Source organism: Manacus candei, unplaced genomic scaffold (genome assembly GCF_025592945.1).
Source record: "Manacus candei isolate 608988 ecotype Guabito, Panama unplaced genomic scaffold, ASM2559294v1 h1tg000014l, whole genome shotgun sequence".
Taxonomy (NCBI): domain Eukaryota; kingdom Metazoa; phylum Chordata; class Aves; order Passeriformes; family Pipridae; genus Manacus; species Manacus candei.
In genome coordinates this window covers 11,885,557-11,892,173 of record NW_026138062.1, presented here as the reverse complement: position 1 = coordinate 11,892,173, position 6,617 = coordinate 11,885,557, and the positions used below count along the sequence as shown (strand labels likewise).

The 6,617-nt window shown below is 40.0% G+C and overlaps 1 long non-coding RNA gene across 1 annotated transcript; it reads right to left on the bottom strand.

Moving 5' to 3' along the window:
- Nucleotides 1–643: 643 nt before the first annotated feature.
- LOC127467925 (uncharacterized) lies at nt 644–4,693 on the bottom strand. The gene is made up of 3 exons (XR_007903351.1): nt 4,584–4,693; nt 3,401–3,474; nt 644–749 (listed from the first exon to the last, which is right to left on the bottom strand). It is a non-coding gene; the product is annotated as an uncharacterized LOC127467925 (long non-coding RNA).
- Nucleotides 4,694–6,617: the final 1,924 nt, after the last annotated feature.

The window sequence follows — 6,617 nt, the reverse complement described above, 5'->3', positions numbered from 1 at the left end:
TATGCTATAAGTTTTCTTAGAAGGTGTACAAAAGATTACAGATTGTTTTTGAATGCTGTTTTTATTAGATTTAATGATTTATTGCTAGGTGAATAGGATTATATTCTTCTGTAGGAATAAATTCTTATACTGTATTCTGCTAGTGCAGAGGGTGATACCATCTACCAGTAATTTGGTAATTAAGAGTTTTACGCTGTTAACCCAGCACTTTCTGTCCTTGATAAAATCATTTTTTAAACTATTTTTTTCCATTTCCAGTTCAGGAACAGTTTGCTAAAATACTGCCAGAGTCTGTGGTCTGTATGACTGATTAAATTAACTTCCTAAATATAATTTAAGGCATTAATGATAAATGAGTACTATTTCTATCTGCTCTTTCAGAAGTTTAAGTTGTTTTAAACAATTAAAGTGCCTAAAAAGTCTACCTGGATCTTCCTAGGATCAAGATATTTAGAGAAAAGGCTCTAAATCATCAAGTGAATTTTCCTCTTCTTACATTGCACATATCCTAATGACCTTTCCTGAGTTTTGCTTACTGATTTCCCTAAAAGACCGACTCTTTCTCAGATCATTTCAATATGAATAGACAGACATAAAAAAAATCTGCACTTTATCAAAAGAAATGTCCCTTGGAATTTTTCAAGGGCTATGGTCTTTATGCTGTACTTAACACAGTTTTTCATCTGGATTAAAAAGCATTATGACTTGGATTTGGGACTGTGCTGGTCTGGTCTCCTTATAAAGTTTCACTGTGAAAAAAGAATAGTGAGAAACATATGATTTTCTACATACATATATATGATTTATATATGATTTAAGGAAATTGTTTGTCAGCTCCGTTTGTGGTAAAACCCTTTAGCTTTTGCCTCCCCTTTACTGAAAGCATCTTCTCAGTCGGTAACAATTTGACTAACATCTACTTTTTAATTAAATGTTGCAGCATTTAGGAAGATGCATGCTAATCTGGGCCCCAGATCTGCAGTCCTCAGCTTTACAAGATGCTGCTCCAGCAGGGGCCGTAAAGCTCTCGATAAGAGGGGTAAGGAGCAAGGTGCAGGTCCCACAGCGATAACCTCCTGACTCCAACATTATGGGTCTTTCTACCGGAATTGAGTTCTACATCTTCCTCGATTGGTTATTGTCACAAATGAGTAATGGATGCACCCTGCCTGCGTCCCCAGGTACATGAGCCAGTCCATCAGGCCATCGGGAAGCACAGCTGCCAGCCACGGGGGCAGGCAGATAACACGCAGACCGCAGGAGAGATGTTAAAGGCGCCGCGACCACCGGGACTCCAGGCGAGTACCTGCTGCTCTTCTGAGTAACTACCTGCCTGCAACTACCCCTTCCACCACTTTGCATGGGCATTAATCAAGCTGTTCCCTGGGACTCTTGTAGGAGACCTGATAAGGTGGAACAAACAAATCAAAACTAGAAAGCGGCTGGAAAATGCGCATCATTCAGGCCATGCTTAGGTTATTTTATTTTGTTCTATTATTCAGAGGGGAAAAATGTTCAGGATACCTCATCCACACTGGAAATTACTGCTAAGAAAACACATATACATGCAGACTTATTAATATAGTATATAATATATACTATATAACATTTAATACAATTTCATTATATATTATATTATTATATAAATTATATCATAATCTATGAAAATATATAATGTACATAATGTATCATACATATACATATACATATACATGTACACATATATATGTATATAAAATTAAGCCTTGCAAAATTGTCTAGCAACCTGCTGAGTTGCAAGACGCACTTGTCATATTTTTTTACTGTCAACAGTGATAGTAAAAAAAGTAAGTGGTATTTTAGTAAACCTGTCAGGGAATAGACTCATGCTGACTGAGAAGTAAGTAAGTAAATAAGACTTGTGTTTTAATTTATCAAGCATGTTTCTTTAAAAGGGGTGTGATTTGCATTGCTATCACTAGTGTAAAGCCTTGACTGGAGGTTTTCTAGAGCATACATGATAAAGTGAGTTTTTATTTAACATATTGGGTAAATTTGAAGATCAGATCAGTTTTGAAATGTATCGAACTTAGGCAAATGGTCCACATGTCCTTCCAGTGGTGGACATTTCTAGTATTTCACTGTCTAATATAATAGTAATTTTATCTGTAATTCAGGAAATTCCATTTTGTTATCATGTTAATTGTTGGAATAATAATGATTTTTAATGCAAACCTCAAGAAATTTCCTTTCAAAAGTGTATAATTAGAATCCTCATCAAGGCCGGATTTTCTAAAGAACATAATTTCTGATTAATCAACTCAGTAGATGTTGGTCGAGTTTCCAAAACTGATTGGAAGTCAGTGTCTCAGAGAAAAGCAACAGGACAGCGATGTACCAAGCTCCTTCAGTGTCTGTTCATAAGTATTATTGTGTCTATAAGCATAACTATATGTGCAACGCTATATTTCTGTAGGATTTGATTCATCCCATTTGACAATGCCCAAACTTAATAGAAAGTGTTATACAACACTTTGTCACACAGAAGAAAACGTATATATTATATTGCAGAAAACACATCTGGTATTCCTCTTGATTAAAATGGCAAAGGGATTTTTGGACTATAAGGAAGAAACTCCCAAATAGTCAGTTTTGGTACACATCACAAATTTATCAGGTGTGTATTCTGTGGGAGAGAAGAGGTAATGACGGAGCAGATGGAAAAGCAACCGGGAAAAAGTAAAAGTTCCATACCACTAGAATGTTGCTTTCAGAACCACAAAATAGTTTATTTATGTCTTTTTTTCTTTCTATGGTGGCTCATAAGTACTCTGCGCTTAGATATTTCCTTAAAGCATTGTTTCAGAATAGCCAAGTGAAGAGAAAGTAATTTTCAAAGCTCTGTAGTTCTTTCAAAGCAGATTATTTACAATAGTTCAGGGTGGAGCTCTTGTGAACATACAGGTTATGTTCTGTGCTATTTTCCCTTATGAGAGTCTCTGTTCAGTTGGTTTTAACTCTGCTGCTCTTTCACTATTTGGACTATTATTTTCTATGCTATATTTTTGCCTGAAACAAAATTGGTTTAGAAAAAAATTATCATCAAAGATTATTCAGCATTTTTTGGACTAGGTTTGATGATATAAAAATAGTATTTTGCTAGAAGTGATATTTGTTCAACATTTTATGTAAAAGGTCGAGCATCTCAGAAAAGAGAGATTCCACAAACATCCTCCTCCTCCTTGCTGCAAGGACCTGTAGCAGGCACACAGACAAACTTTGCCTCCACAGAGCTCCCTGAACCTGTTAAGAAAGATTTTCCATTTTATCATCCAAGGAAATATGGGGAAGCTTGTCCACAATTGTTCTCATCCTTTTCCCTAGTGATGCCAAGATTGTAAGAAAAGAAGGAGCATTTTACCTCAGAACATGTGTGAGGAGGAGGTAGTAGTCCACAGAGCCAGGTGGAGTTTTAGAAGAGAGACTGGATATAGTCTGTAGAAAGGCAGAAACACGAAGAATTAATGTAGAGGAAGGGAAACTGCCGCAACATCCCAAAGGGCAAGTATATAAGCTCCCATTAACTTGTGTTTCCACCTACAAGTGTCAAATGCAAGCCTGAATTCATACACTATGGTGGACTGAGAACCCTACAGGGTAATTACTCAAAGAACTGTTAGTCAAGGGTCTGCTAAAGATAAAGGCTGGATACTGGTCACTGCATGTACTAGGAGGAAGGATCCCCCTCCTTCTCAAAATTTGACAGGTAGGACTGGTACCTTCTACAGCAGGTATGAGGCTCTGGAACTAGAAGGCCAGACAACTGATGAGATGGGCAAAGGTCCTTCTGGGGTAGTGGGGTCCCCTAAAACAACACCAACTGTACTTCACATCACAAACTCCTCTGTTAAGAGGAAAAGAAGGGTAGCTATAATAGGAGACTCCCTTCTAAGGGGAACAGAGGGCACCATATGCAGACTAGACCCAACTCACAGGGAAGTCTGCTGTCTCTCAAGGGCTCGGGTAAGGAACATTACTGGAAAACTTTCCAGTCTGAGAGCAATCAAAAGAGAGTTCAGAACCCTGGGGTGATTGGTAGAGCGATCAGGAGCACAGGCAGTAATTTCCTCAGTCTTTCCAGTAACAAGAAATAATATTGATAGAAATAGGCAGATCCATCAGGTTGATGAGTGGGTCCGAGGTTGGTGTAATTTGAAAAATTTAGAGTTTTTTGACCATGGGATGATCTACTCAACACCTGGTCTACTGACACCTGATGGGATGCACCTATCTCAAAGGGGAAAAAGAGTTCTAGTGCAGGAGCCAGGGGCTTGTTGACAGAGCTTTAAACTAGCTTGGAAGGGGGAAAGGGACAAAACCAGGCTTTGTCCATCTCATTGCCAGTGATGAGTGATGGGATGGTGTGTCAAAACACGAGAAAACCAGCACTCAAGGGATCCCTCAATCTGCTTCAGGAGGTATTGGCTACAATGCACCACACCTGAAATGTTTCTCATCAATGTATGCAGCATGAGGAAAAAACAAGAGGAGTACAAAGCTTTGACCCAGTCCCAGAGATTTGACGCTGTTGGCATAAGTGAAACCTGGTGGGATGAGTCCTTTAACTGGAGTGCCTTCTTGGATGATTACAGGTTCTTCAGGAGGGATAGGCAGGGCAGAAAAGGCAAAGGGGTGGCACTGTGTGCAACAGAAGGGCTAGAATGTATGGAGCTCATAGTTGGAAATGTCACAGTTGAGACCCTCTGAGTAAGAATCGAGGGGCAAACTAATAATGTGGATGTCATCGTGGCAGTCTGCTGTAGACCTCCCAGACAGGACAATGATGCCAACGAATTAATCTTTGAGGAACTACAGGACATTTTCAAGTCAACTGCCGTAGTCCTTATGTGGGACTTCAACTTGTTAGAAATTAAATGGGAGTTTCACAGAGCTAGTTCAACCTCGGCCAGAAAATTCCTAAAAAACCTTGATGCCCTTCTTGATCTGCTGCTTGTCAACAGAGTGGATCTTGCGAGCAAAGTGGAGGTTGGTGGCCATCTTGGCCACAGCAACCACGAAGTAATCAAGTTTAAAATCTCTGTTGACAGGAGAAAAAGTGCCAGAAAAACCTCAGCTCAGGACATGAGGAGAGCAGACTTCAGGCTGCTCAGGGAATTAGTAAGTGAGGTCCCCTGGAAAAATGTTTCTCCATGTGCTGGGGTCCATCAGTGCCGGTCACTTTTTAAACATCACCTCCTAAGGGCACAGGAGCAGGCAATTCCCAAATATCAGAAGTCAAGCAGGCAAGGCAGAAGGTCAGTTTGGCTGAACAGGGGTCTTCTCTTGGAAGTAAGGCATAAAAGGAAAGCATATGCCCAGTGGAAACAAGGTCAAGTGACAAGGTAAGAATACAGAGATGCTGCTCGCTGCAATAAGGAGAAAATTCATGTGGCCAAAGCTCAGCTGGAGTTGAAGCTGCCAGAAATGTCAGAGACTTTTAAAAGGAGTTTTTTTCGAATACATTAATGGCAATAGGCAGTACAGAAATATCATTGGCCCATTACAGGATGAGGATGGTCACCTCACAAACAGCGACAGAGACAAGGCAGAGATGTTTAACACTTTCTTTGCCTCTGTCTTCAACACGGATGACAGACCAAGGGGCTCTCAGTGCCCTGAGGTGGAGGACCACGACTGCGAGAATGATCAACTCCCAATCGACCCTGAAATTGTGTGGGATTTGCTGCTCCAGCTGGATGCCTACAACTCTATAAGCCTGATGAGATTCATCCAAGAATCCTCAAAGACCTGGTTGATGTCATTGCAAAACCTCTCTCAATGATTTTTTAGCAGTCTTGGAAACCCAGAGAGGTACCAGCTCACTGGAAGCATTGTCCCAATTTTCAAGAAGAGCAAGAAGGAGGACCCTGGAAACTACAGGCCTGTCAGTCTCACTTCAATGCCTGGTAAAGTTATGGAAAAGATTATGCTTTTCAGGTGCTGAAAAACACCTGAAAGACAACACAGTCATTGGTCACAGCTAGCACGGATTCCTGAAAGTCCTGTTTATCCAACCTGATTTTCCTTTTACGACAAGGTAACCCACCTAACTGATCAAGGGAAGCCAGATGACGTAATCTTTTTGGATTTCAGTAAAGTTTTCAATATTGTCACTCACAGGATCCCTCTGGACAAAATGTCCAGCCCACAGCTGGATAAACACATCATGCAGTGGGTGAGCAAAGAGCTGTATAATCATACTGATATAGATCCAAAATTTTTTGAGTCTTTCCCTTAATTCAGCTATTTTTTAATTTGTACTTTAAAGAAACAAGCAAAAAACCCCCAAACAAATCCTTCTAAAATCAATCCAGTGAACTGAGTATTGGAAAAGAAACCCCAGAAAACCAGCAGCTGGCCTTACAAAACTTGGAGCGCTTTTCATTTTTTCCAAATAGTGGAAGCTGACCACTTACTGGACCTACGAGGTAGTTTACGGCTAAGGCTGAAGAAAATGTTACCTTTCAAACTGAAGGAAAAACAAGCATATAGGGAAAACACAGCATCTTCCCTGTTTTGTAAGTATTTTTGCTGATCTCACTGCCTTCTTGCAGAAATTGTTTTTCTAAGCATATGGA